General features: G+C 51.2%; 1 long non-coding RNA gene across 1 annotated transcript in view; it reads right to left on the minus strand.

Moving 5' to 3' along the window:
* LOC122705194 overlaps positions 1-7,876 on the minus strand; it is a 64,530-nt gene extending 56,654 nt beyond the window's left edge. The window contains exon 1 of the long non-coding RNA XR_006344055.1: positions 7,703-7,876. This is a non-coding gene — a long non-coding RNA (uncharacterized LOC122705194). The remainder of the gene's footprint in view (positions 1-7,702) is intronic.
* Positions 7,877-10,262: the final 2,386 nt, after the last annotated feature.

The following is a 10,262-nucleotide window of genomic DNA, read 5'->3' on the forward strand; positions in this document are numbered from 1 at the left end:
CGCTGACACCACACTTCGGTCTGTTATGTGGACAGACTGACGTCTGAACAGTACACACACGGTAATACCTCACTGCTAAAAAAATGCTAAGCAGCACCTGGGTTTTCCGAGTCAGAACAGTAAGATCACGGGTTACAAATCAAATAATGAAAGCCTGAAACACCCCAAGAGTAACTAAAATATGACAGAGTGAGCAAATGCAGGCTTGCCATGGACCTGCGATCAGTAAGAAACAGCATCTGCAGAGCACAGAGCAGAGGGCGCCTGCGTCCATGGGAAGCCCCCTGTGTGGGCAGCAGCTGCCCGGGAGAGATGTCTGCTCACTGACCCAGGGTCCCCTGAGGAGCACCCACCCTCAGTGCAGGGCCACCCCTCAGCCCCTGGCCCCTCAACAGCGGTCGGGGGACTCGGCCCTTATCCTTCAAGTTCAGATCCCACTGTCTCTGGACAGCTGAGTCTGGAAAAGCACTCCTGATGTCTGTCCACACCCCCTGGATCCTGGTCACACAGAATTCCTGCTGCCCTGGGCCTCCCTGACCTTCCGCCCCAACTCAGGAAGCGCTCCAGCCAGGAGGGATGGCTCCAAGTTCCGAACTGGAAGATTGACCACTTCTGATAACGAGTTACGTGGTCTTCAGGACTGACTGGCAAGGCCAGGTCTCTGAGGATGCTGAGCCCAGCTGCACTGGGTTGCCCATAAGTGGCTGTCTGGGGGTGGAGCATGCAGGCCCCTCCTAGACAATATGTTACAAGTGAACTACTATCCCTGTTAGTGGACCAGGTCTGTTCTGTCTGATGCACAGCCAGCCAAGAGGCTAAGATGGTGGCCAGCAAAGGGGCTTCCTGCTGAGGCAGCCATGCGAGGAGACTGGAGAACACATCTCAGGTCTGCCTCCCAGGAGGCACAGGGCCGAGGAACTGACAGGGTGGTGACCAGGGCCACATGGGCACTGGGATTAAAAAGGTGCCTAACCGTCCTTGTGCACAGGCATGCCTGGGCTCCAGGCCGATGCGTGTTCACAAGGTCACCAGTGCATATGCAAATGCAGGTGAGGGGTTGGTGGTCCTATCCCATCTCAACCAGCTCAGCCCACACTGAGGACAACTCAGATAAACAGCTTACTGATTAGGCTCTGAACTGCTTGGAGGACATGCAAGCCCGTGCAGCCTTGATTAGGGACAGCGGGTAGAATGGGTATAGCCCACAGGCTCTGGGTTCAGTACCCCCACCATCTTGTGATCATGCCTGAGTCTGGGGGAGAGGGGTGAGGACAGCTCTGGCTACTTCCCTCTGTAAGGGGAGTAGACCCAACAAGGGCTCGAAGAGTCAAACTGCTCAGCACCTGTCTGAGCGTATTTTCGTAGTTCTGGTCTTACGTTAACACTGACCCCGACAACACACACCTCCTGCGCACTAACTGTCAAGGCAGCCGCAGACCCAAGGCTGGGAACTGAAACTGCAAAGACGCACCCTCAAGGGGCACCCAGAGTGCCAGCCATGGCTAACATTCAGGATGTTTAGGGGTTTTATCCAGGGAAAGGAAAGGACAGGTGATCAGACCAGTTGATAGGTTACATCTGAAGTCAGTGAAGTTAGCTGTGGTCAGAAAGTTGACCAGCACATTCAAGGGGTCACCACGATCTGGTACAGAAACAGGTTTTATAAGACAGAGCCATTGCCAGAGCGATTACCCTCTTTACCAAAGTAGCAGAAATCCTCATCATTCTCTATTTATACCAAAGCAGAAGTCCTTCCAAGCCCAGGAGGTTAGAAACAAAGGACTCCCAAAAGAACACATCCTCCTTAAAACCTAGCAAGTCATTGCATTGCCTTCTGAAGGGTCTGACTTGAACAAAGCCACCACTGCAGCGCACCCACTCACCTTGGTTTCTTTCTCACAGCTTTTTTTTTTTTTTTTCCCTCTCGGCAGTTTCTGAAAAGCAACCTGAGATCTGTCAGGGCTGTTCTGCTCTGGAAGCAGCCAGTGTCAGGGGCAGGGCTGGAAGCAGGGTTTGGGCAACGTTGGTCGAGGTTCTCCTGCAACGTGGCTTCCATTTCCCATTCCAGTTCTCCTGGGGGCCTGTCCAGCAGGGATGGAGCCTGTCTTCTAGATATTCATTTTCCAGATTCCAGCCTAGAGGTCCCCTGTCTCCTTTAAAAGCGTCCCTAGAAGGGTTTTCTGTGAGTCCAAAGGTCCAGATGTGGCAGAGTCCGGTCACTCCTAGGACCCCCCAGTGTCTTCTGGTGGCAACTGCAATCCTGGTTAGAGCTCCACCTCCACCCTCCAGCTCCAGTCAGTGGGCAACTCTCTGTCCTTGTGTTCAAAACCCCAAATATTTAATAGAGGGCTGAGAGTCTGCCTTCTTCCTAGATACCTTACATCCTCGTTCAGTCAAGAAGTCTGAAGTCAAACCTGTACCCTGGTCTCAGGTGTCCTCTGTCTCACTGGTGATCAGAGCATCGTCCGCGTCCTGAAGCAGAGTCTCCCTGTTTAGTTCAAGGTCCCCCAAGTCTGGCCAGGGCTTCTCCAAGTTATTGTGAACGTGAAAGTCCCCGAGGAAGTGCTGTCCAGCAGTACTATGGTCTAACTCCTTTATCTCCATCTTCCCACTCAAAAGCCGACTTGGGATTCAAAACTCGAGGGTGTGCAGAAAAGGCCTCCTTCAAGTCCAAAACAGTCACCCAACAAGAGTCCCTGGGCAAAGTCTTGAGCAGAGGACTGGTTGGAGTCAGCAATGCACTCCTACAACCTACTAAGTGCTCTTCAGTCAGGTACAAACACTCAGCTGTTCACAGCCAATCACAAAGTGACCAGCAGGAGCCTACTGGGTCATACTGGAGGAAGGCTGTTAAAAGTCCACCCCCAGCCTTGCTTCCTCCTTTTCACAGATACTGCATAAAGTCTGGATGCCTGCCCCCGGCAGATTATGGCCGTATAGCTGTGGCCATCTCCCCTCTTCCCAGCACCCCCATCCACCCACCCCACAGACTCACCCTCTGGGGTTTCTCTCCCAGAACCGCTGCGCTAGAGCCTGCAACTCGCAGGACTACTCTGGGGGTGCAGACGCTGGGTCTGCCCAGTGTCCAGGTGCGGAGGGTACCCTGGCACTTAGTTCAGTCAGTCTCATCTCAGAGGGGAAGTGAGACCGTCAGGCACAGGCAGAAAGCCATCAACGGCTCTTCCCCTACTGGAGAAAAGCTTTTCTCTAGGGTCCTCTGACACCCCTTGCTACTAACAGCCTGAAAAGAGAGTTTAGAAAGCCGGGTACTTAAAATCAAGTTCCCTGACTCCCAAGTAGTGCTTTCCCAGGGCTCCATGTGGGAGGCAGCGATGACTCAGCAGCATCACCCTTGGTCACTGTCATCGTCAGTTACCTGATCATCGTCAGTTACCTGATCATCATCAGTTACCTGATCATCGTCAGTAACCTGGTCATTGTCAGTTACCTGATCATCATCAGTCACCTGATCATCGTCAGTCACCTGATCATTGTCAGTCACCTGATCATCGTCAGTAACCTGGTCATCGTCAGTTACCTGATCATCGTCAGTTACCTGATCATCGTCAGTTACCTGGTCATCGTCAGTTACCTGATCATCGTCAGTTACCTGGTCATCATCAGTAACCTGATCATCGTCAGTTACCTGATCATCGTCAGTAACCTGGTCATCGTCAGTTACCTGGTCATCGTCAGTTACCTGGTCATCGTCAGTAACCTGGTCATCGTCAGTTACCTGGTCATCGTCAGTTACCTGATCATTGTCAGTTACCTGATCATCGTCAGTAACCTGGTCATCGTCAGTTACCTGATCATCGTCAGTTACCTGGTCATCATCAGTAACCTGGTCATCGTCAGTTACCTGATCATCGTCAGTAACCTGGTCATCGTCAGTTACCTGGTCATCGTCAGTTACCTGGTCATCGTCAGTAACCTGGTCATTGTCAGTTACCTGGTCATCGTCAGTTACCTGATCATTGTCAGTCACCTGATCATCGTCAGTCACCTGGTCATCGTCAGTCACCTGATCATCGTCAGTCACCTGATCATTGTCAGTTACCGGGTGTCAGGTAACTGACACGTCATGTCAGGTACCGGACATGCTGCCTGCTTGCCTTCTTTAAGAGTCTCAGCACAGAACACTATTCCAGGGTCCCTCCTGCTTGCAGCATGCACATTAGTGTGGTCCCACTATCGGGTGCCCTATTCGAGTGGTGGTTTGAGGCCTCCTACCTTTTACCGAGTCCCCTGTGGGGGCCTCAATTTAGTCCACTCTTCCCTGGGTTCAGGCAGCCACCAGCCCAACAGCCTGTTTCATTCTCCATGGTTTCCTTTTCTTCTGAAACTGGTCCTTGCGATTACAAACTTAAGGCCATTCCAACAAGTTGACACACAGGCATCCTTAAAGCCCCTCCCATCTTTCGCAGCTTCTTCAGTTTGTCAGAGTGGTTCTGGCCAATGTGCATCATAGGGACCATTTAACAATTCCCTGGTCCTCATGGTCTGTACTGCCAGTAGGCTTGACAGACCCTGCCCAGAATTCTGAAGGCTCCTCATTCAGTCTGTCTTACCGTCTATACTTCATTAAGGCGTCTTTGTTTTGCTCCCTCCTCACAGCCCTGCAAGAGGCAATCTCAAGAACATTCACGGTTCAGATTGTTCCCAGCATTCAGATCCCAGCATTCAGATCCCACCACTGGCATCTGCTGTTCACACAGCTACGCTTGAGCTGGGTCACCAGGGGTTTCTGTAAGAAATCCATCTGCCTCCTGCTGAGCTTTATCCTGCCCTATTCTACGTTCTTCTGAAGTGAGAAGGCTGTTTCATACACTTTGAACATCCGCCCAGGTCAGGTTGCAGGTTACAAGAGGAAAAAAAAGATTGAAAAAAATGTTTTCTATTCCCTTGGGGTCATCTCTGTAAGTTGGCATACTGTTCTTCCAAATAAATTCAAGGTTGCAGAAGAGTAGACTCAGATTCATCCCCTCACACCTCACATTCACACCCCCAAGAGGAACTTGCTTTAACAGATGATGCTCCACCTGAGTGTGGGTAACTTTCTGGCCCAATTGGGTGCCCAGGTGGGTTCAACTGACAGCAAGTCATTCTCTTTTTCACTAGGACCAAGCATTTTGCTTGGTTTCTATCCTTCCCTGTGGGACTTTACATCTTCTTGGCACAGGCTTATTCTGATATAACACAGGAGACTGTAAAAAAGCATTTCACCTTCCTGTTTACAACATACATCTGGTTGAAAAGTTGTATTGTAACTGAAGAATTCACTTCCAGGCTGTTGGAGTCTAAAGGATGGTGTGTGTTGGAGTCTAAAGGAGTGTGTGCCTGTGTGTGGAGTCTAAAGGATGGTGTGTGTGTTGGAGTCTAAAGGAGTGTGTGTGTGTGTGTGTGTGTGTGTGTGTGTGTGTGTAAGGGAATCACAAGGGGGAACCTTGCAAAGCTTTGCTTCCAGTGCTCATAGCAATGAAATGGAAGGGTCCTTGCTGTGGTCACCAAGAAGCTCAGACCCCAATACCAAATCTTGTTTTTCTTAGAGAAGCTTACTTACTATAACACAAAACAGGAAACACCACAGATGTCATTCATCAGGCAGATCAACTGTAATACATCCATACAATGATACAGTACTTGGCAATGAAAACAAAAAGACTACTGAAGCCCTCAATCCGTATGAATCTTCAAAGAATTATTCTGAGTGAAAAAAGCCAAAGGTTACATACCGTATGATTGCCTTTAAACAGCATCTGTGAAATGGGGAAATGACAGAAATGGAGATAAGGATGAATGAGGTAGCATGAGGGACAGAAGGAAAGCAAGTGTAACTATTAAAAGGCAGGCAAGGAACAAGGTCTTTGTGGGCACTGAAATGTTCTGTATGTGACTGTACGGTGGCGCTAGTGGTAAGGAACCTGCCTGCCAGTGCAGGAGACATGAGAGACACAGGTGTGATCCCTGTGTCAGGAAGATCCGCTGGAGAAGGGCGTGGCAACCCACTCCAGTATTCTTGTCTGGAGAACCCCACAGACAGACGAGCCTGGTGGGCCGCAGTCCATGGGGTCACAAAGAATCAGACACAACTAAAGCGACAGCGTGTGACTATATCAGGGTCAATATGCTAGCTACTATGCTTAACTGCAGTTTTTCATGGGTGTTATTACGAGGGAAATTGGGTAAAAGGCATACAGGATCTCTGTATTACTTCAACTGTTCAATTTCAACAGTTATCCACAAATACAAAGATTTACAAAAGAAGTTCACCACATCAGCCCTTTCATCCACACACTTCTGTACTCTAGACAACCTCACACAGGCTAAAGTGTATTTTCTTAATTTGTATAATTTTCCTAGAGTTGATGGCTTAAAGTGTTTGGTGCCGCTGGATCTCCGAAGGAGATGATTTAACTCCAGAACCAAAGTCGGGTCTCAGTCACTCAGAGCTTTGTGCAGATTTTTATTTAAAGTGAAAGCGACAGAAAGTTTCTGACACAGACATCAGAAGGGGGTAGGAGAGTATCTGCCCCCACTAGTTAGGCAGGGCACTATATACTTTTCAACTGGATGCTGAGAATAGATAAGAAGAATACCTCAAGGTTGTAAGTTTCACCAGACCCTTTCCCAAGGCATACATCCTGAGATAACTTTGGCACAGCATTTTATCTTGCCAAGATATACTGTTGTGTAATCATGGGTACAAGTCTTGAGAAACAGGTTCCCAGGCAAGATTTGTTACAATTATAATTATTAATATGGAGCCTAAGAAAACCATTTCCATGAGTAAGACATTAGGCTGTGTGATCACTAGCTCCTAAAGAGGCCAGTTCTGGGACAGGAGGCATTGTGTGTTGAGCTTAAGGAAAGCAGGAGCCAGAATGTTCACCTCCTCCTTAAAGGGCCCTGGACTGCCTGCCTAAGCTTTACGTCTTTCAGAGTGGAGTGGCATATTCAGTTTATTGCCATTTTGGATAACTGTTTCTTGCACAGAACCAAAATCTGGGGCCATTCTTTTATCACCAATAACCCAGCAGCCAATTCTCAGCAGTTAACACAGTCAGACACAGACGTGAACACAGGAGGCCAAACGCCAGTGCCAGGGCCTCTCAGTCGTGTCCAGCTCTTTGCGACCCCATGGACTGTAGCCCGCCAGGCTCTTCTGTCCATGGGGGTTCTCCAGGCAAGGATACTGGGGTGGGTTCCCGGTTTCTTCTCCAGGGGATCTTCACGACCCAGGGGTGGAACCTGTGTCTCTTGTCTCTCCTGCATTGGCAGATGCTTTTTTTTCTTTTTTTAAATGAGCCACCCAGGAAGCCCCGCAGCTGCCGGACTTTCCCTAGTTGTCTCCAAACCCCTCCAGCCTGCCTCCAGCCCGGCCCTGGTCAGGACCACCCGGCAACCTGGCACTGGAGCGTCTCTTTAACGAGGCTACACACCCAGAGACGTCCTCCTACCCGAACCCCCAAACCGCTTTTCTGCCACAAAACGAGATGGAGCACAGGAGGCCAGGGTGCCTGGTGGGGACCTGGGCGGCGGCCCGAGCGGATGGACCCGAGGCTCAGGCTGGGCCTCTCGGTCCCAGTCCCCTGTACCGCCTCCTTTCCAGCCTGCCTCCAAATCCATCACCAAATTAATCACCGAGTTAGTTCTGTTCAGCGCAAAACAAACAGGCGAAGCACGGAAACGGGTTACTCACAGCTGAACGACGAGAGAGGACGACAAGCTTCCAAATCACCTCAGTCTCTCAGTTGTGTCCGACTCTTTGCAACCCCATGGACTGCAGCGCACCAGGCTCCTCAGTCCCTGGGATTTTCCAGGCAAGAATATTGGAGAGGGTTGCCATTTCCTTCCCCAGGGCCAAAACACCTCAGCGAAGCCCAAAGACTGGCTGGAAAGAGGAGGCAGACTGCTGACTTGCGCTGCGTGGACGTGGGAATGCAGGCCACGGGGGCGTGGGTGTGAGAACGCAGGGCGGGGGTGTGTGTACACGAGAGAACCAAGGGCGTGAGGGTGTGACCCAGCGGATGGAGGGCGTGGGGGGCGTGGACATCGTGCGTGGGGGGCATGGACGAGGGGACCAAGGGCGTGGGGGGTGTGGCCCAGGGACGCAGGGCGTGGGGGGCGTGAACGTGCGGACACCAGGCGTTGGGGGCGTGGACATTGGGCGAGCGGGGCGTGCATGACAGAACCAAGGGCGTGGGGGTGTGGCCCGGGGGATGGAGGACGTGGGGGGCATGGATGAGGGGACCAAGGGCGTGGGGGGCTTGGACGTGGGGGACATAGGGCTTGGAGGGCGTGAACGTGGGGACACTGGGCGTTGGGGGCGTGGACGAGGGGTCTGAGGGCGTGGGGGGCATGGACATTGGGCGTGGGGGGCGTAGATGAGGGAACCAAGGGCGTGGGGATGTGGCCCGGGGGATGGAGGGCGTGGGGGGCGTGGACGAAGGGACGCAGGTCGTTTGGGGCGTGTACCTGGGGAATCAGGGCGTGGGGTACATGGACGAGGGAAAGCAGGGCGTCGGGTCGTGTTATGTGGGGACACAGGGCGTGAGGGGCGTGGACGAGGGGACACAGGGTGTGGGGTCGTGTATGTGGGGACACAGGGCGTGGGGGGCGTGGACAAGCGGATGCGGGGCGTGGAGGGCTTGGACACCGGGCATTTGAGGCGTGTGGGGAATGTACATGGGAACGACGGGTGTAGTGGCGGGGACGTGAGGTGTGGGTAACCTGGGGGTGTGGGGAACCTGGGAGAGTAGGCAGCTGGAGGGGGACCGGAATCCCGACTGGAAAAAGGTGTCTAGCTGTCCTTGTGCGCTGCCACAACTAGGCTCCAGGCCTCCAAACATCACAAGGTCTCCAGGTCTGTGCAGACCCAGCTGAGGGTCCTATCCAGGCTCAACCGTCTCACCCCAAACTAGGCCTCTGAGCCCCCAAGGAGGTGTTAGACATGGCTGTGATCAAGGGACTAGAGCCACCAGGAGATGTTGCATTGTGAGGTTGAGACCCAGCCTCACTGTTAACAGGCTCCTGGAGGGACCAGACTGTCTCCTGCCTGCCTTCTTTAGCAACTTGGCGCAAGGCCTCTGAGGAGTTCTGAATGACCTAAGATAGCTGGACTTAATCTCTTATTTTAAAGTGACAGCATTTTCGAGGATCAGAATCTCAGGGACAAAAGTGGCCTTAAAAATCATACAAGCAAAGTTTAAAATGCTATTTAGAGTGTCACATAAGTAAGCAACCTGACTCATAGGAGTTCAGAGGAAGAAGAAACTGCCAGACTGAGGGGGCTACAAAGGAGATAAGACATAAGTCCCCACGTTAGATGGGAGTAGAGGGCACAGGTCTGGCCTGAACGGATGTGCTGGTTGTTGACTACACAGGGACTTGTGGCAGCTGAAATCCAAGAGCTCAGCTCACAAGCCCTGTACTTCCACTTTGTGGCCTGCAAGAAGGACAGGGATGAACCTTGTATAGGGAAGAGACTCCGTTAGTGTGGGTTTAGGGAGAAGGGCTGGGCCACGTTCTAGAATCAGGCTTCATGGAGGGAGAAGGGAGCAGACTGGGGAAGTGGACTGACAGGAGGCCAGTTTCAGCAGAAGTGAAATAGGAATCCAGAATCCCTCAGAACCTCCTGGGTTGCAAATCATAGTGCTACAAGCAATAAATATGTGATACAAGTAATCAATAGTAGTACAAATAAAGGAAAGAAATGTTTCAGAAATTTTAGAAAGTGGTACCATACTCCCATTGCAAATCAGTGTGTTCATTTTATTCACCTTCTTCAACACAGTGGTCTTGTTTAAGTTTTATTTGGGGAGGAAATAGAAAAACAACAATCTAGTGAGCACACACCGAGTCATAGCTTTTCCACAAATGCTTTCAAATCTTGGCTGGAGTTGACCCATAAGGGACCAGGAGCTAGAAAGAACGGGGCTCTTTGTTTTTGAGACTAGCTTCTTTGTTGTCTGCTTGTTGAATAATTCAGATTAAGTTTGGGGACAATGAAGTGAAATCAAAAAAGGTAAAAAGTGATAAAAGCTAGTTAAAGGTTTGATTTTGGATGTAGGAGGAAAGCTGAATTTATTTGTACTGAGGGCTTGCCAGTAAGACTGACACCTTATGGGGGAGAATCTGAGGGCCTGAGAGTGGCTCCCGGCACAGAACTTCACATCCGGAGCCTTAGATGTCGTTAATACCTGTGACAGTATGGCTCTGGTTGTTGCATTCTACCCAGGCAAGCTCGCAAAACCCAGCAA

This window comes from Cervus elaphus, chromosome 12, assembly GCF_910594005.1.
Source record: "Cervus elaphus chromosome 12, mCerEla1.1, whole genome shotgun sequence".
In the NCBI taxonomy this organism is placed as follows: Eukaryota; Metazoa; Chordata; class Mammalia; order Artiodactyla; family Cervidae; genus Cervus; species Cervus elaphus.